The sequence below is a fragment of the Macaca thibetana genome, chromosome 7 (assembly GCF_024542745.1).
Source record: "Macaca thibetana thibetana isolate TM-01 chromosome 7, ASM2454274v1, whole genome shotgun sequence".
NCBI lineage: Eukaryota > Metazoa > Chordata > Mammalia > Primates > Cercopithecidae > Macaca > Macaca thibetana.
The window spans coordinates 126,944,772-126,970,068 of record NC_065584.1 but is presented as its reverse complement, the minus strand read 5'-3'; the positions used below and the strand labels follow the sequence as shown (position 1 = coordinate 126,970,068).

The 25,297-nt window shown below is 41.6% G+C and overlaps 2 protein-coding genes across 6 annotated transcripts in view; one reads left to right on the top strand and one right to left on the bottom strand.

Moving 5' to 3' along the window:
* Positions 1–991, bottom strand: part of SNAP23 (synaptosome associated protein 23) — a 42,735-nt gene extending 41,744 nt beyond the window's left edge. Inside the window, exon 1 of one of the 2 annotated variants that reach the window (XM_050799580.1) lies at positions 886–991. The gene's annotated coding sequence lies outside the window, so the exon portion shown is untranslated. The remainder of the gene's footprint in view (positions 1–885) is intronic. The other variant, XM_050799582.1, reaches the window with a different exon arrangement.
* Positions 992–2,671: 1,680 nt separating this feature from the next.
* The window catches only part of ZNF106 (zinc finger protein 106), an 80,947-nt gene continuing 58,321 nt past the window's right edge, over positions 2,672–25,297 (top strand). For all 4 annotated transcript variants that reach the window (XM_050799350.1, XM_050799348.1, XM_050799349.1 and 1 more), the window contains exon 1: positions 2,672–2,814. The gene's annotated coding sequence lies outside the window, so the exon portion shown is untranslated. The remainder of the gene's footprint in view (positions 2,815–25,297) is intronic.

The following is a 25,297-nucleotide window of genomic DNA, read 5'->3' as shown; positions in this document are numbered from 1 at the left end:
CATCTTCCAATAGAAAAGGAAGTGGTATTGGGAGTTTAAAGGAAAGTTGAGAAGATTGGGAATATTGTAGAAAGTAATACAACAAGTTGACAGAAAAATGTTGTAGGACTGATAAGCAATATTGAGGTCCTTTTTAATATGGGCAAAAATGAATTCACCATTTTCTGCCCTCCTGTGTAATTTTCTCAAGCAGCAGTCACTTTTTGAGGGCAGAGGTGGAGAAAATGTACAGTTGAGTTAATTAGTTCATTTAGGGTTGTGATGGTCATTGATATAATTCCGTGGTTCTCAACCAGGGATGATTTTGTCCTCCAGGGGATATTTGGCAACGTCTGGAGACGCTTTATTGTGATGACAGGGAAACAGGGGTGGGTACTGCTAGCATCGTGTCCAGCAGTGGTGTTAAACACACACACACACACACACACACACACACACACACACATATTATATATATATATATGTATATATATATAAAAGAGAGAGTGAGAGAGAGAGAGGTCTTACTCTGTTGCCCAGGGTGGAGTGCAATGGTGTGATGTCAGCTCACTGCAACCTCTACCTCTGCAGCTCAAATCCTCCCACCTCAGCCTGCCGAGTAGCTGGGACTACAGGTGTGCACCACCACTGCCCGCTAATTTTTGCATTTTTTGTAGAGACAGGGTTTCACCATGTCACCTAGCCTGGTCTCAAACTCCTGGACTCAAGCGATCTGCCTCCCTTGACCTCCCAAAGTTCTAGGATTACATGTGTGAGCCACCACTCCCAATCTGCTGCTAAACATCTTACAATGCACAGGATACCCCTGACAAAAAAGTTTATGTTCCAAAATGTCAGTAACCCCAAAGTTGAGAAACCCTAATCTAGCGTTACCTTGGCACTCACCAATATCTGACTGTAGTCTTCTACAGGCTTTTCCTGGAAGGATGGCCCAGAGTTTATAGGGTAAAATAGTTCTTCCACTGCATGCCTTTGAAGGTGAATAGAATGAGCAGTGTGCCACAGCTCTTGAGTGTTTCAAGGACTTGTGATGTCACAAACACGGAACTGGAAATTTCCTAAAGCTCTAGAACAAATCTGGATTTACATAGAAAAGATGAATACAGCCGCTTCCTTTTTTTTTTTTTTGAGAGGGAGTCTGGCTCTGTCGCTAGGTTGGAGTGCAGTGGCTCCATCTCGGCTCACTGCAACCTCGCACTCCCGGATTCAAGCGATTCTCCTTCCTCAGTCTCCCAAGTAACTGGGACTACAGGCACGCACCACTACGCCCTGCTAAATTTTGTATTTTTAGTAGAGAAGGGGTTTCACCATGTTGACCAGGATGATCTTGATCTCCGGACCTCACGATCCACCCGCCTCAGCCTCCCAAAGTGCTGGGATTACAGGCGTGAGCCACCGCGCCCCGTCGCTGCTTACTTTCATTTGAGGCATTGAAGGTCTTGTTAAACACAGATGTTATAATCTCAATAATATAGGAGGAACACTTCACATAATTATCACCCTTAATGTCATTTCATTTATCTGACTAGTCTTAGTCACTAAAATTAGGTTTCTGAGGGAATGGGTATGGGCTACATTTAATAATAAATATAGCCGGCCAGCGTGGTGGCTCACACCTGTAATTCCAGCACTTAGGGAAGCCGAGGTGGGTGGATCATTTGCGATCAGGAGTTTGAGACCTGCCTGGCCAATATGGCGAAACTCCATCTCTACTAAAAATACAAAAATCTGTTGGGCGTGGTGGTGCACGTCTGTAATTCCAGCTACTTGGGAGGCTGAGGCTGAAGTATCGTTTGAACCCAGAAGACGGAGGTTGCAGTGAACCAAGATAACGGCTCTGCACTACAGCCCGAACGAGAGCAAGACTCCGTCTCAAAATACATACATACATACATAAATAATAATAATAAATGTAGGCTGGACGCAGTAGCTGACACCTTCAATCCCAGTACTTTGGAAGGCTGAGGCAGGCCGATCACTTGAGCCCAGGAGTTTGAGACCAGCCTGGGCAACATGGTGAAACCCCGTCTCTACTTTAAAAATATTATAAATACCTTAGGCATGAGTAAGAATAAAATCAGTATTATGGAATGTCTGCTCTGTGATAGGCAGCATTCATGGATAAACACTTGACCTATGTTATTTAATCGTAGCAACACCCTGTGAGATAACATTATCCTAATTTTAACTCAAGAACCTGAGATTCCAAGAACTGTAGTTTACCCAAAGTCACAAATTATTAGTAGCTAGTTCAAGATCTGAAACTCAGGTCTGTCTGTTCTAAAGCTCTTGCACCTTCCATTAAACTTCAGTAAGTTTTACAAGGAAGGAGTGATTTCAAAATTTAGCCCGAACAGTTGCCACTGACTAAAGGAAATGGCGGGACACCAAGGAAGAGAGCAGGAGCTAGAGGGAGGCGGGGAAAGAACAAGGAAAAACAAGGAGAATGAAAAAGGGACCAGGGAGGCTGTTCATAGCGTCCGACGCTTCGTACTGACTCTCGGGCAAGCTGGCCTGCCTTTGTTCTTCCTCCATTCTTTTTGAGAAAAACCTCTTCCTGTGTGTCCGTTGTTCACTCTCGTGTTCAAATAAAGCTAGATTATTGAAAACGGCAGACCGCAAAGGAAAAAAAAAAAAGAGCGTGACGGCCTCGGTGTGCGCCTGCGCGCTGGCGGCGGCTGTGGCGGGGCCCGGCGGGGAGCGGGTCCGGAGCAGGCTCCCGGACCCAAAACTGAAGGGGGCGTCTGGGGCGTCAGGGAGCTCCCTCGCCTGGCCCACGACGGCCTGATGGAGTAAGCGGGGTTGGCTGTGAATGTGAGTATCGACGGGCCGGCCTGCGTTGAGGGTATCGGAGCCCAAGGGTCCTGGTGGTCTGTCCCTCAGGCAGGTTGTGGGGCTGCGAGACACCGCCGGGTTTCTACTCCTGCAGGCTGCGGCGCGGGGGCGAGCTGGTGGTCCGCTCTCCCAGAGCCGGCGCGGGTTTATGGGCAGGCGGTGCTGCTGGCTTCGGGGTACGGATTTTCGCGGGGGCGTTCCAGCTCTGCTCCCAGCCCCAGAAGGAAACGTGGCTCCAAAGCCTTGACCTTTAGGGGAAGCCGCTGACCTGCTTCGATCCCCAGGTGGGCAGGGAGACCAAAGATCCTGGTCCTTAAAGCCCGTAGGTCTCAGGCCAGGAACACATTTCAGCCTCTCGCGACTGACAACCTCCGTTCTTTTTCCTCCTTTCGTTTCTCTCCTTGTGGGATGCGTCTTAATAATAACAACTAGTAACAGCTTACTGTGTCCGTTTAATATTTAGTCCGAATCTCGGTGTATAATTGTAGAGAGGAAACGCTTTACACCCTCTTCCCCTTTCAATTTGTTGTGTAATCATTTTTGGGAGTAAGATTAAGCCATCTTATTGAGAAGTTTGAGATATCCATGGCTTTTAGCGACTTGAGACTGTCACCTAGGTAAGCGAAGTTCTCTTACCTAGCAAATAAGTGCTGTATCCACCATAATGGTTTATATCCAATTTATTCAAACCACAAATAACTTTTTTTTGGAGACAAAGTTTCGCTCTTGTTGCCCAGGCTGGAGTGCAGTGGCGCGATCTCGGCTCACTGCAACCTCCGCCTCCTGGATTCAAGGGATTCTCCTGCCTCAGCCTCCCCAGTAGCTGGGATTACAGGCGCCCGCCACCATACCTGGCTAATTTTTTGTATTTTTATTTATTTATTATTATTATTATTATTCTTATTATTTTAGGACGGTGTTTCACTCTTTCCCCCAGGCTGGAGTGCAGTGGCGGGATCTTGGCCCACTGCAACCTCCGCCCTCCAGTTTCAAGAGATTCTCCTGCCTCAGCCTCCCGAGTAGCTGGGATTACAGGCATGCACCACCACCGCGCCCAGCTAATTTTTGTATTTTTAGTGGAGACGGGGTTTCACCACGTTGTCCAGGCTAGTCTCGAACTCCTGACCTTAGATGATCCACCCGCCTCGGCCTCTGAAAGTGCTGGGTTTACAGGCGTGAGCCACCGCGCCCTGCCCACAAATAACTTTTGAGTACTTACTAAGCGCTTAGGACTGTTGTAAATACCATGGGAAATCTTAAAATTTGTTTTAAGCCCCATTCTCAAGTTTGGTCGTGAATGAAATAATGAAAGACAATATTCAGATGCAACTAGAATTTATTTAGTATCTACCACACATTTGCCAAATACCGCGCCATGCCTAGAGTTAACTCTTGAGTCTAGAAGATGGTAGGAGCCCTTTAATTAGAAATACTAGATGGTTTTTGAGAAGAACTTAAAAATGGCCTGGAAGGGGCCAGGTGCAATGACTCACACCTGTAATCCCAGCACTTTGGGAGGCTGAGGCGGGCGGATCACATTAGGTCAGGAGTTTGAGACCGGCCTGACCAACATGGAGAAACCCCGTCTCTACTAGAAATACAAAAGTAGCTGGGTGTGATGGCACATGCCTGTAATTCCAGCTACCCAGAAGGCTGAGGCAGGAAAATCGCTTGAACCTGGGAGGCAGAGGTTGCAGTGAGCCGAGCTCGTGCCATTGCACTCCAAAAACGAAACTCCATCTCAAAAATTAAAAAATAATAAGTAAATAAAATGGCCTGGCAGGAGGTAGAGGATGTGAACGAATCTGATCAGCTGAGTTCAGAACCTTGTGTGTGTGTGTGTGTTTTGGTTTTTTTTTTTTTTTTTTTTTTTTTTTAAGATCCTTGCTCTGTCACCCAGGCTGGAGTGCAGTGGCATGATCCCAGCTCACTGCAACCTCTGCTTCTTGGGTTCAGGTGATTCTCCTGTCTCAACCTCCCAAGTAGCTGGGAATACAGGTGCCCACCACCTGCCTGGCTAACTTTTTCCATTTTTAATAGGCAGGGCTTCACCATGTTGGCTAGGCTGGTCTTGAACTCCTGACCTCAGGTGATCCACCTGGCCTCCCAAATTGCTGGGATTACAGGCGTGAGCCACTGCACCCGGCCTCAATTTTTTTGATTAAAAGGAAGGCATTTAAAAAGGAAAGACTATGAATAGCGATTATTGTACATCTAGATTAGTGCGAATGTAGTCTGAAGGCTGCTCTACAAGAGTTGAAAGGAATGGTAGATGCTAGACAACTTGGGTCTGGGACCAGGAATGGCTCAGTGAGAAGTCTGTGTACTGCATGTTTTGTAATTGGAGTATCTTAGTGGAGAGTTTAGGATTAATTTGTGTACCCAATGAATAAGAGCACCTGGGCAGACAAGTTACATATGAATGCTCTACTTGGACCTCTAACATGTAAAATCACTAGTGGAAACCCTACAGTCGAGTGTGTGTGTGTGTGCACGCGTGTGTGCATGTTTTAATCTGAAAGAAACTATCAAGAAGCTCCCAGGTCTTCATCAGTAAAGGATTGGTTAAATAAATGTATGCATTTGCTAGAAAGAATGAGCCAACTCTGTATGCGCTAATATTGAATGACCTCCCATATAGTGAGAAAGAAAAGGTGCAAAAGAGGGTATGCATTTTGCGACCACTGTGGTTTTATAAAAATATTATGTATTACATATACAATTGGTCCTCCATATCCGTCCATGGGTTCTGCATCCATGGATTCTACCAACTTTGGATGGATAATATTTGGGGGAAAAAAATTCACAAAGTTCTGAAAAGCAAAACTTGAATTTGCTACGTGCTGAGTACGTACTTCATTGCATCCACAGAATGAGGTTATGTGTAGGCATTGTATTAGGTCTTCTGTGTAATCTAGAGATGATTTAAAGTATGTGGAAGGTATGCATAGGTTACATGCATATACTGTGCCGTTTCATATAAGAGTTTTTAGCATTCTCAGATTTTGGTACTGAGGGAGATTCTGGAACCAGTCCCCCATGGATAGCAAGAGACAACCGTATATGCATAGCATATTCTCTGTGGAGGATAGTCAGAATCATGGAGACATCAAGTAGAATGGTGGTTGCCAGGGGTTGAGGGAGGAGGAAATGAGGAGTTACTGTTTAATGGATATAAAGTTTCAGTTATGCAAGATGCAAATAGTTATGGAGATGGATGGTAGTGATGGTTGTACAACATTATGAATGTATTTAATGCCACTAAACTACACTTAAATGATTAAGATGGTAAATTTTATGTTTTGTATTTTCATGCAAAAAAATTGAAAAATATCTCTGGAAAACAAACTCGTGACTGTGGAAGTGACGGTGGCTAGGAAACAGGAGGGGGTGGTAATAATTTTCCCTAAAAGCTTTTTTTTTTTTTTTGAGAGAGGGTCTTGCTCAGTCACCTAGGCTGAAGTGCAGTGGCGTTATCATGGCTCACTACACCCTTAAACTCCTGAGCCCCAGCAATCCTCTTCCTGCCTCACCCTTCTTAGTAGCTGGGACTACAGGTGCGTGCCACCATGCCCAGCTAATTAAGAAATTTTTTTTTTTTATCAAGAGGAGGTCTTGCTGTGTTGCCCAGAATGGTCTTGAACTCCTGGCCTCAAGTGATTCTCCTGCCTCGGCCTCCCAAAGTGCTAGGATTATAAGTGTGCTGCCACTGCATCCAGGCCATATTTTCCCTATAAGCTTTGTTTTTCTTTAAGACAGAGTTTTGCTCTTGGTGCCCAGGCTGGAGTGCAGTGGCACGATCTCAGCTCACTGCAACCTCCACCTCCCAGGTTCAAGCGATTCTCCTGCCTCAGCCTCCCGAGTAGCTGGGATTACAGGTACCTGCCACCATGTCTGGCTAATTTTTTGTATTTTAGTAGAGAGGGGGTTTCGCCGTGTTGGCCAGGCTGGTCTTGAACGCCTGACCTCAGGTAAACCACTCACCTTGGCCTCCCAAAGTGTTGGGATTATAGGCATGAGCCACCGTGCCTGGCCTCCTATAAGCTTTTTCATTTTACTGTTTATTATGAAAAATTTTAAACCAGAAAAGTAGAAAAAATAATCAACCCCTGTAAACCTATCACTCAGATTTTAAAATCTGTTAATATTTTGCCATATTTGCTTTTATTCTTGATGTTTTAAATTTTATTTTATTTTTATTTTTTGAGATGGAGTCTTGCTCTTTTGACCAGGCTGGAGTGCAGTGGTACGATCTCAGTTGGCTACAACCTCTGCCTCCTGAGTTCAAGAGATTCTTGTGCCTCAGCCTCCCAAGTAGCTGGGATTACAGGTGTGTGACCTGACACCCAGCTGATTTTTATATTTTTAGTAGAGACGGGGTTTCACAATGTTGGCCAGTCTGGTCTCAAACTTCTGACCTCAAGTGATCCACCAGCCTTGGCCTCCCAAAGTCCTGGGATTACAGGTGTGAGCCACCGTGCCTAGCCTATTCTTGACATTTAACCCCTAAATATTTTAATATCTCTAATAAAAAGAACATTTTCCCATGCCAATCCCAATATCATAATTACAGTGAACAGTAATTCTTTTCTATTATCTAATACTCAATTCTTATTACAATTTCTCCAGATTGTCTCTTTTAAAAAACTGTTTTTAAATCCAGTTTCTAATCAAAGGCCACAGATTGCAGTTGATTTGTATATCTCTTGAAGTCTCTTTTATCTAGAACGGTTACCTTTTTCCCTTCCCTCCCCTTGCTACCCCCTCCACATGACTTGTTGAAAGGACCTGGTCAGTTATCTAGATTTGTCCCTGATTGATTTCTGGTGATATCATTTCACTTGTTACTACAAACTGGAAGTTAGAGCAGACCACTTGATATGATGCAGGTGAAACACTTTTGGGATGATAGCTAGGCCATGCTGTGTACTTTAGTTTTCCCACTATTAGTGGTGCTGAGATTGATAAGTGAGGTCAGATGGTGAATCTGAGTTCTCCATTGTTAAATTACGTGTCTCTGTTTGAAACCAGCTGTAAACCCTTTTGTACCTTTTACATTTTGAAACCACTAGCATTACCTCTGTTCAAAATAGAAATGATTACTTTTAAAACAAAGCTCACTGCAAGAAATTGCTTTTTTTTTTTTTTTTTTTAACTGAATCCATGTTAACTATTTCATTTTTTAATGAAAACAGAGATGGGGTTTTGCTATGTTGCCCAGGCTAGTCTCAAATTCTTAGGCTCACACAGTCCTTCTGCCTTAGTCTCCCTTGTAGGTGGGATTACAGGAATGTGCCATAATGCCCTGCTGTTTTTAATTTTAAAAACAGTAATGTATATTGCTTAAATTTTTGGAAAGTACAGAAGGATTTCCTTTTTACAAAAGAGGAATTTGAAGTTTGGAGAGATTAAGATTTACTCAAGGTAGTCGTCCTATGAAGTATTTTTGTCTAATTCCAAGGTCCATACTTTTTCACCCTACCTTATAAGCTAGTATATAAATGTAAAATATTACTATTCTAGTAGTTATGTTACTCATATCTTCTTTGTATCTTATTAGACAGGTAATCAGTGTCTAATAGTTTTGGAGTACCAGTAAACCAGGTTAGGTCTGTGTAGTGTGGTAGTCTATAATTAGCCATTCTGAAAGTTCAAAAATATGTGAAAATCATATCTCTTGATTTCTGGAGTTTCAAAAAAGTAACATACCTGGAACCGTCCTGGCAGTCTTTATTCTTAGACTTAAAGTCAAAAAAAAAAAAAAAAAATTGCAAGTTAAAAATACGAGTGCGGTTTTTTTTAAGTTTGGTTTAAGTTTGGTTTTTTTTCCCCCCATTTTTTAATGAAAACAGAGATGGGGTCTTGCTATGTTGCCCAGGCTCGTCTCAAATTCTTAGGCTCAAACAGTCCTTCTGCCTTAGTCTTCCTTGTAGGTAGGATTACAGGAACATGCCATAATGCCCTGCTGTTTTTAATTTTTAAAAATACTAGTGTATGTTGCTTAAATTTTTGGAAAGTACAGGATTTTCAGTGAAAAGTAAATCCATCCCTGACCCTCATGCTCTCAGTTCTTTTGCCAGAGGCCGTGTCTGTTAGCAGTTTCCTGGGAATCCCTCTAGAGATATTCTACATGAGTGCATATCATGAGGATAAATTCTGACATCTATATATATAAGCACCTTAGCAGTATAACCTAAAATAATACTGTTGAATGTTATACTCCAGTTCTTACTGTTTATTTCTGTTACAAACATCTTTGTTAATTTGTATTAATTTATACAGCAAATACTGAATACCTAGTCCATACCCAGATGATGTGCCAGGTAATGGGAATAAAACAATGAACAAGAAGGCATTCTCGCTCGCCCTCATGGAGCTTGCAGTCTGTTGGCAGAGGCAATCATTAAGTGAATAATTACGCTAATAATATAGCATAGATTTAGTGAATAAAATACTTTTGTGTAAAATGCTTCCTGTGGATTCACTAATTTATTTCATTACATAGGCATGACTGAATAGATTTGCTAATTTATTCCTCACAATAACCCTGTGGCTTTGATACTAATATCATAATTCTTTTATAAATGTGGGATTCTTTTATAAATGTGCTTTTATAAAGCACAGAAAGATTAAATTACTCACGACCACAACTAGTGAGTAATAGAGCTGGGTTTTATTTATTTTTTTGAGACAGAGTCTCACTCTTGTTTCCCAGGCTGGAGTGCAATGGCACAATCTCTGCTCACTGCAACCTCTGCCTCCCAGGTTCAAGCAATTCTCTTGCCTCAGTCTCCCGAATAGCTGGGATTACAGGCACCCGCCACCATGCCCGGCTAATTTTTTGTATTTTTAGTAGAGATGGGATTTCACTATGTTGGCCAGGCTGGTCTCGAATATCTGACCTGGTGATCCACCCACCTCAGCCTCCCAAAGTGCTGGGATTACAGGCATGATCCACTGTGCCTGGCCAAAAAAATTAGTGTTTTAATTTGGCAATAAAATATATATATATTTATTGTGTACAACATGGTGCCTCGACATATGTATATAACAAGTCCTCACTTAACATCAATAGGATCTTGGAAACTGTGACTCTAAGCAAAACAGCATGTAACAAAACTAATTTTGCCACAGGCTAATTGATATAAAAAAGAATTAAGTTCCTATGGCATATTTCTGATCACAAAAACGTCACCAAACTTCTAAACAAAGACCCCAAACACTTCTAATATTAAACATTGAAATAAATGTGAGCTATACGTAGATGTAAAAAAGAGTAGTAGCCTGGGCATGGTGGCTTATACCTGTAATCCTACCACTTTGGGAGGCCAAGGTGGGAGGACACTTGAAGCTGGGAGTTTGAGATCAGCCTTGGCTACAAAGCAAGACCCTGTCTCTACAAAAAATTTAAAAAGTTGACTAAGTGTGGTAGCGTATACCTGTAATCCCAGCTACTTGGGAGGCTGAGGTGGAAGGATCACTTGAGCCCAGGAGTTTGAAGCTGCAGTGAGCTATGATCATGCCCCTGCACTCCACCCCAGGTGACAGAGCAAACCCCTGTCTCTAGGGGGAGAAAAAAAAGAGCTGGGCGCAGTGGCTCACGACTGTAGTCCCAGCACTTTCGGAGGCCAAGGCAGGCAGATCACGAGGTCAAGAGATCTAGACCATCCTGGTCAACACAGTGAAACCCTATATCTACTAAAAAATACAAAAGTTAGCTGGGTGTGGTGGTACATGCCTGTAGTCCTAGCTACTTGGGAAGCTGAGGCAGGAGAATCGATTGAACCCGGGAGGCGGAGGTTGCAGTGAGCTGAGATCACGCCACCACACTCCAGCCTGGCAACAGAATGAGACTCCGTCTCCAAAAAAAAAAAAAAAAAGAGTAATAAAAACAGGATATTTGCCTGATTTTTGGTGAATCAGTGGGTGACCACAGTCACACTGGTGGTGGGCTAAGTCAAGGAATAAATGTTTCCAAAGCAAAAATTTTAAGGAGCACTGCCTACTACCATGTGGTTAAAAATCAACAAATATGACAGATGGGTGCTTTCATACCACATTGTTTATTGTCGTGCATACTTCACACATTTTTATTTTACAATAATTTGTATTTATCCACTCTTTTGTTTTCCAACCTCTTTATTCCAGTTCAGTGTTCAGGTGGTCAGAGCAGCTAAGTTTACAAGGTAGAAACCAACCCTGGACAGGATGCCATTCCATCACAGGGTGCACTCAGACACACACACACACACTCACCGAGACTGTGACTATTTAGACACCCGGTTCACCTATCAGGCACATCTTTGGGGTGTGGGAGGAAACTAGAGACCTGGAAGAATCCCATGAAGGAATAGGGAGAACATACAAGCTCTACATAGACAGTGGCCTCAGCTGGAAATAATTTACTTTTTCTCATTAATGTTATAACAGCATGGTATTGAATGAAACAACATTTTTTGAGGACCTGCTGTACCTTGTGGAATAGCTAGATGAAACTAACATATGTATTACTTACAAGTTTTTGTGGTGAGAACACATAAATCTTGCATCGCTTTCTAATGTCCCAGAAGATGTTCATGTAGGTGAAAAATCGGTTTATAATTATCTGAGCCTCAAACCAAATTTGTTTAGCATAAACACATAGTATTTTTTTTTTTTTTTCCTGAGGTAAGGTCTCACTCTGACCCCCCAGGCTGGAGTGCAGTGGCATGGTCTTGGCTTACTGCAACCTCTGCCTCCTGGGTTCAAGTGTTTCTTGTGTCTCAGCCACCTGAATAGCTGGGATTACAGGCATGGACCCCCAAACCCAGCTAATTTTTTTTTTTTTGTAGATACAGGGTTTTGCCATGTTGGCCAGACTGGTCTTGAACTCCTGGACTCTAATGATCCGCCTGCCTCCGCCTCCCAGATGCTGGGATTGCAGGCATGAGCTACTGCACCTGTCAACACAGAGTATTTTTTTGCATGAAGCATAGTTATCGTGTAAATCAAGGGATTGTACTTCCTCTAGTTCAGAAAGATTATTGAGTTGGTCACTATTTTGGGAAATTATATTGCAGACAGCAATGCTGTTTGTGTTTGTTTGTTTTGAGACAGAGTCTTACTCTGTCACCCAGGCTGGAGTGTGGTGGCATGATCTCGGCTCACTGCAACCTCTGCCTCCCGAGTTCAACCAATTCTCATGCCTAAGCTTCCTGAGTATGTGGGACTATGGGCATGTATCACCACACCTGGCTAATTTTTATGTTTAGTAGAGATGGGATTTCACTATGTTGGCCAGGCTGGTCTTGAACTCCCACCCTAAGGTGATTTGCCTGCCTCAGCCTCCCAAAGTACTGGGATTATAGGCATAAGCCACCATGTCCAGCCTATTCATGGTATTTTTTTTTTTTTTATCAACAGTATCACATACCTGTCTATATTCGTCTGATTTTGTAGTAGTCACATTTATAGTTTTATCCTTCTAATATAGTCATGTCTGAGCATTTATATGTTGATATACAGGTTATTTTATAACTCACTTTCCTTTTTCATTTTTATAATAGTTAGCACATTATATTGATATTTGAAGTTTTACATGTGTAAGTAAGTTACAGTAGCTCTGCATTTTATTTCAGGAAGGATAAGAAGGTTATCTTTAAAGAAAACATTGTGACAATTGGGGAAGCTGGCTGATCAGAACACCAGGGATTGTTATAATAATCCTTCTATTTTTATGTATGAATGAAAATTTCCACAATGATATGTTTTAGGAAAAAAGAGTTGAGTCTGATGTGATTGAGAATTGCTGCTCTACAGTGTGCCTCAGAGATAGCCACAATTGGGATAAGTGTTGTAAAGAAGGGACAGGGTTTCAGAAGAGCAGTGCACAGTGAGGGGTATGACCTAGTCTGGGAGATGAGGGAGTGCTTTCCTAGGCAACTGACATTTGGACTGAGATTTGAAGGATGAATAATTAACTAGATGAAAAGGAGTAAGAGCTTTCCAAGGAGAGGGACCAGCACATGAAAAAGCCCAAAGGTGGGAGGAGTGTGGTAGGTGGGAAGAACTGAAAATGCCATTTTATCTGATCACAGAGACCTACAAGAAAGTAGCTCAAACCTATGTAATACACATTAGCAAGGGTTCTTTCAAGTGGGCCTTGTAAGACATTTTAAATATTTTTATTTATATCTTACATAATTAGATGCCTTTGAAGGGCTTTTAATAGTGAGGGACAAAGGCATTAAACATAAGCATGCATGAGAATGGTTTTTTCAGTGTATGCTTGAGCAAACCATATATGTGTGTGTTTAGATGGAGGCACCATAAAATTGAAGTAGGCTGGAATGCCAAGCCACCTCATGAACAGCTGCCATTCAAGAGTCACCCAGGTCCCAGCAGACTTTGTCACTAAACCTAGGGCCTCCTACTCCATTGCATGATTGAGGATATGTCTTCTTTGATAAGTCTGACCTGCTTGAGTATTGCTTGGAGCCATTCAAACAGGCTGGTGGGTCACAAAAGTGCAAACATGGGAGTCCTGTTCTGGTCATAGGCTGAGTAAGCTCCTCCTGGCCAATGCCCCCACAGATAACAATTATTACATCTGTACATAAATACATAAAACCAGTAAAATCTACTGGAGCGTTACAAAAAACCAGGCAGATTCTAGAGGGGAGTTAACAGAAGAATGGGACTACTTGGAGTAATTTCCCATTTTCATGGCTTCTAACATTACGGCAGGCCCTGATCTATGTCATGTAGGGTGCTTAAAATTCCAATAGTAAACTTTAGTCTTTGTGGCCTGAAGAACCAGAAGATAAAGCTCAAGCAACTACAGCTGTTGGGAAGTGAGAGGAGAATCCTGGAAAGCAGAGAGAGAGAAGAAGCATCAGACTCTGTGAATAAACTCTGCCCAGATCTCGGCAGACTGCTGAATTATGCATATGTGGAGCAGACTCCAAAGAAGCCCAGCTAAGGATGAAATAACTGAAGATTTCATTGCTGCCTAGGAGACAGATTTGTAGTTTGAGTTAACCAAGTTAGATACTACGAAAACAAAACTAAAAAAAACAATACTCTTCAGAGGAATATAAAGGACTCCAGAGTTGCTACAACATAACATTCAAAATATCCAGGATATATTCCAAAACTACTCACATACAAAGAAACAGGGAAATGTAACCTATTCTCAAGCTAAATGAGACTCTAGACAGTAACCTTAAAATGCTCAAATGCTGGGATTAGCAGGAAATGATTTTAAACTTTTATAACTGTGCATTAGTAAAGGAAATAAAAATGATATAAAGGAAAATGTACTCATAAAGAATGTGTGTGAAACTAAGATAACTAAATAGACATTCTAGAAATGAAAAATATGATACCTGAAATAAAAATGTAAACTGGATGAGGCTTAATGGAAGAATGGAGATGACAGAGGAAAGCATCCTTGAAATTAAAGTTGAAGAAAGAGTGAGAGGGAAAAAGAAATACATCCTCAGTGACCTGGGATCAATATTTTAAAAACCCAGCACATTTAATTGAAATCTGGAAGGGAGAAGAAAAACAATGAGAAAGAAAAAAATGTTTAAAAATTTAATGGCTGAAAATTTCCCAAATTTGGTGAAGGACATACATTGGTTGATTCAGTAAGCTCAGCAAACCCCAAGAAAGATAAAAATAAAACCACAGAAACCTCAAGAATTTTAATACAAAGAACACTGTGGGTGAGTGCCTTATAGTTAAACTATTGGCAGACAAAAGGAAAAATCTAGAAAACAGCAAAGAAAACAACATATTAGATACAAAGAGACAATTCCGTTTACCACTGATGAATCATCAGAAATAGTGGAGGCCAGAAGCGAATAGAGAATCCTTAAAGTGCTGAAGGAAAAAACATGTCAGCCCAGAATTTCAGATTCAGCAGAATAGCCTTCAAGAAAGAATATGGGGCTGGGTGCAGTGGCTCATGCCTGTAATCCCAACACTTTTGGGAGGTTGATGCGGGTGGATGACCCAAGGTCAGGAGTTTGAGACCAGCCTGGCCAACATGGTGAAACCCCATCTCTACTAAAAATACAAAAAAGCCAGGCATGATTAGTGGCACCTGTAATCCCAGGTACTTGGGAGACTGAAGCAGGAGAATCGCTTGAACCCAGGAGGCGGAGGTTGCAGTGAGCTGAGATGATACCACTGCACTCCAGCCTGGGTGACAGAGCAAGACTCTGTCTCAAAAAAAAAAAAAAAAAAAAAAAAAGAAATAATATGAAATAAAGATATTGTAAGATAATTCATTGCTAGTAGATCTGCACTATAAGAAATGCTAAAAGGAGTTCTTCAGGCTGTAGGGAAATGATACCAGATGGAAAGTTGAATCTTCAGAAAGCAATGAAGGTTAGAACTTGTAAATATCTGGATAGATATTTTGAAACTTTCTTTTTCATTTCTTAAAAAAATGACTATAGCACAAAAAAGTATCATCTTGGGGGTTCATTACATATGGTAGATATAAAACATATCCCATAAAGCATGGGATGATGGGTGAGGGTAAATGGGCCTATATGGTTGCAAGGTTTTTACATATTACCTGTAGTGGTACTTTTTTTCTTTTTTTTTGAAACAGAGTTTCATTCTTGTCATTCAGGCTGGAGTGCAGTGGTGCCATCTCTGCTCACTGCAATCTCTGCCTCCTGGGTTCAAGCGATTCCCCTGCCTTAGCCTCTTGAGTAGCTGGGAGTACAGGCGCCGCCTCCATGCGCAGCTAATTTTTGTATTTTCGGTAGAGACGGGTTTCACCTTGTTGGTCAGGCTGGTCTCGAACTCCTGACCTCAGGCGATCCACCCATCTTGGCCTCCCAAAGTGCTAGGATTACAGGCATGAGCCACCATGCCCGGCCAGTGGTACTTTTTAACACAGTAAAGAGTATAATGGTAAAGATACATGTTGGAATTCCTACAGCAACCACTGGGGGGAAAATATAATCATGCAAAGAAGTGTTGCTAAAAAAAAAAACTAGTAGAAAAATTAAAGTGAATAATCCAAAGGAGACAGAAACAGGTATAACTGAACAAAAATAGAGGAGCTAAAAATAATAAAATGGTAGCTCTAATTCAACTGTATTAATAACTTCATTGGCTTTAATGGAATACACACTGATTTAATGCATAAAGACAAAATGACTAAAAGCAAATGCATGGAAAAAGATCAGACAAAGTAGCATAAGAAGCCTAGAGTGGTTATATTTATATCAGATAAAATAGACTTCAATATAAAAAGTATCACCAGAGTTAAAGGGATCATTTCATAACAATAAAAGGTCAGTTCATGAGAAAGATGTAACAGTTATAACTATGCTTGTGCCTGATATCAGAGCTTCAAAATACATGAAGCAAAAATGGATACAACTAAAGGAATAGACAATTCACTATCATAGAGATTTGAACATTCTTCTCTCAATGATAACAACAAAAATTAGTATACATTTTGGGAGGCTGACGTGGGAGGATTGCTTGAGCCCAGGAGTTCAAGACTAGCCTGGCCAGCATAAAGAGACCCAGTCTCTTCAAAATAAAACCATTAGCCCAGTGTGGTGGCATGTGCCCATGGTCCCAGCTACTTGGGAGGCTGATGTAGGAAAGATAGCTTGAACCTGGAAGGTTGAGGCTGCAGTGAGCCATGTTTGTGTCATGGCACTCCAGCCTGGGTGATAGAGTGGGACCGTGTCTTTATTTATTTTTATTTATTTATTTATTTATTGAGACGGAGTTTTGCTCTTTTGCCAAGGCTGGAATGAAGTGGAGCAATCTCGGCTCACTGCAACCTCTACCCGCCAGGTCCAAGCGATTCTCTTGCCTCAGCTTCCCAAGTAACTGGGATTATAGCCTCCTGCCACTACACCAGACTAATTTTTGTATTTTTAGTAGAGTTAGGGTTTTGCCATGTTGGCCACGCTGGTCTCAAACTCCTGACCCCTTGTGATCTGCCCACCTCAGCCTCCCAAAGTACTAGGATTACAGGCGTGAGCCACTGTGCCTGGCCGAGACCATGTCTTCAAAAACAAACAAAAAAAATAGTATAAATGATTTCCATACAACAGCTACAGAATATACTTTATTTCCCCCACTGTATATATAAACCAGATGCTGGGCTGTAATTCTCAGTATATTTGAAAGGATTAAACTACTATAGTATATGTTCTTTGAGTGTAGTAAGATTATTATGATTATTGTTAATTAATTTTTTTTTTGAAACAGCGTTTCGATCTTGTAGCCCAGGCTGGAGTACAATGGTGCAGTCTCAGCTCACTGCAACCTCTGCCTCCTGGGTTCAAGTGATTCTTCTGCCTCAGCCTCCCAAGTAGTTGGGATTACAGGTGCCTGCCACCACGCCCAGCTAATTTTTTAGTTTTAGTAGAGACGGGGTTTCACCGTATTGGCCAGGCTGGTCTCAAACTCCTGACCTCCGGTGATCCACTCACCTCGGTCTCCCAAAGTGCTGGGATTACAGGCGTGAGTCATAGTTCCCAGCCTCTTAATAAGATTAAATTAGAAACCAAGATATGTAAAAGGCCACAAGTATTTGGAAATTCAATGAATCTTCTAAATAATCTGTGAGTCAAAGAAGACATCACAAGGGAAATTAGAAAGTACTTTGAATTGAATGATATTGAAAATATGACATCAAAATTTGTGGAATAACTGTCATGGCCAAGGGGAGCCAGAGGAGAAATGATGACTAAATGTCATGTGGTATCCTCTATGACATGCCGGAAGAGAAAAAAGGTAGGAGGTAAAGAATGAGGATATCTGGGCTGGACAACAGTGGCTCACGCCTGTAATCCCAGCACTTTCAGAGGCCAAGGCAGGCAGATTGCCTGAGGTCAGGAGTTGCAGACCAGCCTGGCCAACATGGTGAAACCCTGTCTCTACTAAAAACACAAAAATTAGCTGGGCATGGTGGCAGGCACCTGTAAAGCTACTCGGGAGGCTGAGGCAGGAGAATCACTTGAACCCAGGAGGCGGAGGTTGCAGTAAGCTGAGATCATGCCACTTCACTCCTGCCTGGGAGTCAGAGCAAGAGTGTGTCTCAAAAAAAAAAAAAAAAAAAAAAGGGACTTCTGAATAAAATATGGCTTCCATAATAACAGTGTATCAGGCTGGTGAGGTGGCTCACACCTGTAATCCCAGCACTTTGGGAGGCCAAGGCGGGCAGATCACAAGGTCAGGAGTTTGAGACCAGCCTGGCCAATATGGTGAAACCCCGTCTCTACTAAAATTACAAAAATTAGCCGGGCATGGTGGCGGGTGCCTATAGTCCCAGCTACTCAGGAGGCTGAGGCAGGAGAATTGCTTGAACTCAGGAGGCGGAGGTTGCAGTGAGCTGAGATTGCGCCATTGCGTTCCAGCCTGGGCAACAAAGTGAGACTCTGTCTCAAAAAAATAAATAAATAAAATAAATAACAGTGTATCAATATTGGTTTGTTAATTGTGACAAATGTAACATTCTGATGTAAGATTTTTGTTTCTTTTTTGCGACATAGTTTCAGGCGGAGGTTACAGAGGTTGCAGTGAGCCAACATGGCACCACTGCACTCCAGTCTGGTCAACAGCTGAGGCTCTGTCTCAAAAATAAATAAATAAATAAATAACAGTGTATCAATATTGGTTTGTTAATTGTGACAAATGTAACATACTAATGTAAGATTTTTCTTTTTTTTAGACTGAGTTTCACTCTTGCTGCCCAGGCTGGAATGCAATGGTGAGATCTCGGCTCACTGCAACCTCTGCCTCCCGGGTTCAAGTGACTCTCCTGCCTCAGCCTCTCGAGTAGCTGGGATTACACCATGTTGGTCACGCTGGTCTTGCAACTTCCGACCTCAGGTGATCTACCTGACTCGGCCTCCCAAAGTGTTGGGATTACAGGTGTGAGCCACCACACCTGACTAACTTGGATAATTTTTAATTTTTTTGTGGATACACGAATTTTGCTGTGTTGACTAGGCTGGTCTTGAATTCCTGGCTTCAAGCCATCCTCCCAAAGTGCTGGGATTACAGACATGAGCCACTGACGTGGCGAAATGAAAGATGTTAATGTGGGAAACTAGACATGGGGTATATGGAAACTGTACTATCTCTTTCTTTACCACTTTTATATCAATGTAAAACTATTCTAAAGTAAAACATTTATTAAAAAGTACTAAAAAATGTGGGATGCCACTAAAGCAGTGCTTACAGAGAAGTTTATGGGTTTAAACGTATTTATTGGAAAAGAAAAAAGGCCTAAAGACAGTGACCTCAAGTTCTACCTTAAGAAGCTAGTAAATGAAGAACAAAATAAACCTAAAGTATATAAAAGGAAAGGTAATAAAGACAACAGTCGAAATTAAGGGAATAGAAAAAGACAATAGACAAAATGACAAAGTTGGTTCTTTGAAAAGATTAATAATATTAACAAAACCACAGATAGACTGATAAAGAAAAATACAGTTGACCCTTGAACAACTCAAGGGTTGGGGCACTGATATCATGTGAAGTCAATAATCCATTTATAGCCTTTGACTCCCCCAAAACTTAACTACTAATAGTTTCCTGTTGACCAGCAGCCTTACTGATAACATAAGAGTTAATCAGCACATATTTTGCATGTTATATATGTTGTATACTGTAGCCTTACAATAAAGTAAGCTAGAGAAAAGAAAATATTAAGGAAATCTTAAGGAAGAGAAAGTATACAGTTGACCCTTGAACCGCACAGGTTTGTGGTTCGCAGGTCCACTTATACATAGATTTTTCTCTGCCTCTGCCACCCCTGAGACAGCAAGACCAACCCCTCCCCTGCTTCCTCCTCAGTGTACTCAATGTGAAGACTGAGGATGAAGATCTTTATGATGATCCACTTCCACTTTATGAACAGTACAGAATTTTCTTTTGTACATATACAAAATGGATAAAGATTATTAAATGTACTGTTAACAATGAGATGAGGCTGGGTGCAGTGGCTCACTCCTGTAATCCCAGCACTTTGGAAGCCAAGGCAGGTGGATCACGAGGTCAGGAGTTCTTGATCAGCCTGGCCAGCATGGTGAAACCCCATCTCTACTAAAAATTAAAAAATTAGCCAGGCGTGGTGGCAGGAGCCTGCAATCCCAGCTACTTGGGAGGCTGGAGAATCGCTTGAACCCGGGAGGTGGAGGTTGCAGTGAGCCGAGATCACGCCATTGCACTCCAGCCTGGATCACAAGAGTGAGGCTCTGTCTCAAACACAAACAATAAGACGAATGGAGAACAACAAAACTCTTTGAGAAGAATAGTGATCATTCATCTAGGCTCATTCATTAGCTTGCAGTGCTTATGATTCATGTCACAGAATTTTAAATTATGGTGTGAACCTTTGGGGGAAAAAAGTATATATAAATGATACTGTTAAATACAAGAATACAAACTTTCAACTATTAAGTAAATGCAACAAGCTATCTAGTTGCACTTTTAAAACAGTCTTTGTGCTGGGTGTGGTGGCTCACACCTGTAATCCTAGTACTTTAGGAGGCTGAGGTGGGCGGATCACCTGAGGGAGGTCAGGAGTTCGAGACCAGCCTGGCCAATATGGTGAAACCCAATCTCTACTAAAAAACCATAAAAAAATTAGCTGGGCTTGGTGGTGTATGCCTGTAATGCCAGCTACTCGCAAGACTGAGGCAGGAGAATCGCTTGAACCCAGGTGGCAGAGGTTGTGGTGAGCCAAGATCGCACCACTGCACTCCAGCCTGGGTGACAGAGCGAGACTCCATCTTCTAAAAAAAAAAAAAAAAAAAAAACCCAAAACAGGCAGTCTTTGTACATGCTGTCTTGGGCTTATAACTTACTTTGTTAGATGATAACTTTTGCTAGTAGTTTTATTCCCTTGTTAGGGTCTGTGTTATCCCAGCTTCTTTCTGGGTTATTTTTTCCTCTAGGGCAGAATGCTTGCCAAGTTCCAGAATTAAGTAAGGAATTGGAAACTGACACTAGTTATAATTCTGAGTTAAAGAATCAGGCTGTGATCTACCCTGTCCATTTCCTTGCCTGGGGGTGAGTGCCTTTGTGACTAAGTATGAGAGTCTAAAAGAAAAGAACTAGACATGGTATGGTTTTGCCTAGGGAGGATGGTAATTTTATTGACAATATTAATTAGAATGTTGAGAAAAAATACCTTTGATAGGGTTTTTAGGTTATTACAGTTAGAATATCACAGCTCTTTCTCAGTTATTTAGAGAAGAATTGAAAAATTTCATGAAGGTTGTATTTAATTGACATAGGGGAAAATGTAAGGTGGCTAAAGTGAGGATGACAGTGGGTTTGAATTCCTTCCTTACTTGTAGTTTGTCACTTCTCAGTCACCTTGGTTGAGATCACAGAGTTGGATGGTTTGTATTTCCGTGGCTTCTAGTCTTTGTCAAGGCCTTTAAAAAGAGCAATGGTTCCCATCTAGAAGGCTGGGCTAATTACAGTATTTCAGAAAGCTTAATGGAATTTATATGTTTACCCAATTTAAGAATATACAAACTAAAGTTACTTTGCCTGGAATCATGTCACCTCAGGGTTTAAATACTAAGTCTTTCTTATCGATTGAATACTTTGCTGGCAGTTACATTTTGATTTTTTTAAGAAAATGAAAATGAGTATTCTTAACATATGCAGATTAGAAACGAGCTTGTGAAAGGAAAAAATAACTAAAAAGAGGGAGACTTTGGTTAAAAGGTTGATATAGAGTATTTCTATTATGCTGTATGGCTTTATTTCTTTATCCATTTACTAGGGGTTGATGTTGTTGGCTTTGTCAAATAAAAGCACAGTTTGTATTTTAGTGCTTGGTTTTCAACCAAGTAAATATGTGAAACCTCCACGGTAACTGCTATAATTTCTACCAGAGAGTCACACTGTTTCACTGACTTTATTGCTTCTAAGTTTCTTGTTCCTGTTTTGCTTTAGTGGTTGATAACTGGAAGCACAACTTAAAACATTTCTGGATGTGTCTTCACCAATTTCTCCAACCCTTAGAATAGTGTGCTTAGTGCTCAATAAATGTTTGTTGAAGTAACAAAATAACACATGTAAGTAGTAATTAAAGTTGAAGTAAATGTTACATTATAAAGCAGTTAGAAGTAGTATGCTATAGCACTTAACATTTCTGTCTGAGATTTAAGAGATTATTAGTAATATGGAAAGTATAATACTGTACCTATCCACAAAGGTGTATTTCTTTGTTTTGGTAGCTAATTGACATTCAACTTTCTTAAATGTCCATATTTTTACTCCATAATCTTACTTTAGCATTTTGAATTTCATTTTTTATTTTTATTTTTTGAGACAGAGTCTCGCTGTGTCACTTAGGCAGGAGTGCAGGGGCGTCATCTCGGCTCACTACAACCTCCGCCTCCTGGGTTCAAGCAATTCTTCTGCCTCAGCCTCCGGAGTAGCTGGGATTACAGGCACATGCCACCACACCCAGCTAATTTTTGTATTTTTAATAGAGACGGGGTTTCACCACGTTGGCCAGGCTGGTCTTGAACTCCTGACCTCAAGTTATCCACCCACCTCAGCCTCCCAAAGTGCTGGGATTATAGGCATGAGCCACCATGCCCGGCCTGAACTTTATTATTGAATAAAATTATTTAGGAATTCAGTAATATTATGAAGTAGGTTACGTGGCAAGAAAACTGCTGAGTAATCAGAGGAGTGGAGAACCTTAGGCCTCTTTCCTTCTGCCGTATTATCTAGGAGCTACAGATTAAACTGTGGTAGTTTGTAACCTCATTATGTCACAGTTTTAAAATCTCCTAAGGAATGTACCTCAGGTGAGGAAGCAGATGTGTCTATTAGGGCCTGATGTTATTCTGTAGAGGAAGGAGCAATGCTGCTTGGGGAGTAGATTTAAAATTTCATATAGAGCATCTTTAGCAGGGACTCGAGGAAAGTGTGCTAGTGCTAGAGGATTATGAAAGAGTCAACCATTGTTGAGTCTTAATCTAAACCCCTGGTGTTTTCTTTTTTCTTGCTTTTTTTTGGTTTTGTTTTTTTTTGTTTGTTTGTTTTTTTAGAGAGCCTCACTCTTGCCCAGGGTGAAGTACAGTGGCACAATCATAGCTCATTATAACCTCAAACTCCTAGGGTCAAGGAATCCTCCTTGCTGTGCCTCCCAAGTAGCTGGGAATTACAGGCATGAGCCACAGTACCCAGCTAATTCTTTCATTTTTTGTGGAGACACTATGTTGCCCAGACTGGTGTTGAACTCCTGTCCTCAAGTGATCCTACGACCTCAGCCTCCCAAAGTGCTGGCATAACAGGTGTGAGCCACTGTGCCTGGCCTCAAACCCCAGTATTTACTCAGCTCGGTTACTTAATTCACATGTTAGTTCCATTTGGAATAATCAACAAATACTTTTGAATTGCTTATGGTATATCATATACTGTTCTAAGTGCTAGACAGAACTATACTAGTGAACAAACTATACAAAGTCCTTTTTCTCATGGAATTTAAATTTTAATTGGCAGAGACAGAGAATAACACATACTATATCAGGTAGTAAAAACGCATGTTCCAGATATTGCTTGTTCATAAACTATTCCAAAATTTACTGGCTTAAAACAACTATTGTATTGTGTCTCACAATTCTGTGGGTTGAAAAGAGCTTATCTGGATGGTTTATGTATTGGTCTCACTTGGGGGTCTCTCATTGGTGGCTGGACCTGGAGCCCCCAAGATGGTTCATGCTTCTGGCTGTCAGTTGGTCCTGGTTGTTGTTTGGGTGCTCAGTGGGGGCCTCAGTTCTTTTTTTTACCTGGCCTTTCCCTGTGGCTTTGGCTTCTCACAGCACGGTGGCTGGCTTTCAAGAAGGAGCATAACAAGTGGGCAGAGGCAGAAGGTACAGATTTCTGAAAGCCCAGCCTCATAAGTTATACAGCATCACTTCTGCCACATTTTATTGATCATAATAGTTCACAAGGAGGGGAAACAGACTCCATCCACCTTTTCATGGATGGGGGCAAGATCACATTGCAAAAGAGCACATGCGGTAGCAGATATTGTTGAGGCCTTCTATGGAAACATGATCTCCCATAATGCTATAAAAATATTGAGCAGGTTAATAGGGGAATAGAGAAACTGGAACTATGTGGAGAGGTGGGATGTCAGAAAGTGCAATGTTACGTAGAATGTCAGGCAGGGCCTCTCCCATAGGCAATATTTTAGATACCTGATGAAAAGCAATGAGCCACGGGAACCATAAGGACTTTTTAAGGAAGAATATTCCAGGCAGAGAACAGGAAATGTGGAGGTGCTAAGGTGGGAGGATCTGTGATGTGGTCAAAGAATAGCAACGAGGGCAATGCGAGTGCACTAGAATGATAGAGGAAGAACGGTAGGGCGTGTGAATGATTCAGAGAAGAAGAGAGAAACAGATTTTGTAGCCAAAGCAAAGACTAGGTTTTTTTTCTTCTTCTTCTTTTTTTTTTTTTTTGCAAAGACTAGGTTTTCTGTGAGTGAGATGGACGCCGTTGGAAAATTCTGAGCAGAAGAATTACATGCAGGTTGAGTTCCTTTATCCGACATGCTTGGGACCAAAAGTATTGTGGATTTCAGATTTTTTCGGATCTTGGAATATTTGCATACTTACTGGCTGAACATCCCAAATCGGAACATTCCAAATCTAAAATGCTCCAATGGGCATTTCCTTTGAGCATCTTATTGACACCCAAAAAGTTTCTGGTTTTGGATCATTTCAGATTTCAGTTTTTTAGATTTGGAATGTTCAACCTGTATATGTTCTAACTTAAACTTTTTTTTTTTTTTTTTTCCCAGACGGAGTCTTGCTCTGTCGCCCAGGCTGGAGTGTAGTGGTGCAATCTCAGCTCACTGCAACCTCCGCTGCCAGGTTCAAGCAATTCTGCCTTAGCCTCCTGAGTAGCTGGTGTTACAGGCGCCTGCCACCACGCCCAGCTAATTTATGTATTTTTAGTAGAGATGGGGTTTCACAGTGTTGGCCAGGCAGGTCTCTAACTCCTGACCTCGTGATCTGCCCGCTTCGGCCTCCCAAAGTGCTGGGATGACAGGTGTGAGCCACTGCACCCGGCTGTTCTGAATTAAACTTTAAAATAATGTTCTTCTAAGAATCTTTGGCTACTCTCAAAACACTATTTTGAGAATCAGCTATGAGAGGACAAGAGCAGAAGGAAGGAGTCATTTCAGTAGTAGGGTAATGCCATGTGGGATGATGGGTGTGCTGGGTGGTGAGAAGTGGTCGGAATTTGGCTATATATCAAAGTAGGACTGACAGTTTCCTAATGAGGGTGGATATGGGGTAAAAAAGAAGGATCAAGGATGGCTCCCAAAATGTTTACCCTATGCACCTGGAAACGGGAAGACTAGGGGAGGAGTAAGGTGGAGGTGAGGAAGACAAGACTTGTAATTTTGGCTATGTGAAGATGAATGCAAGAAAGTATCTGA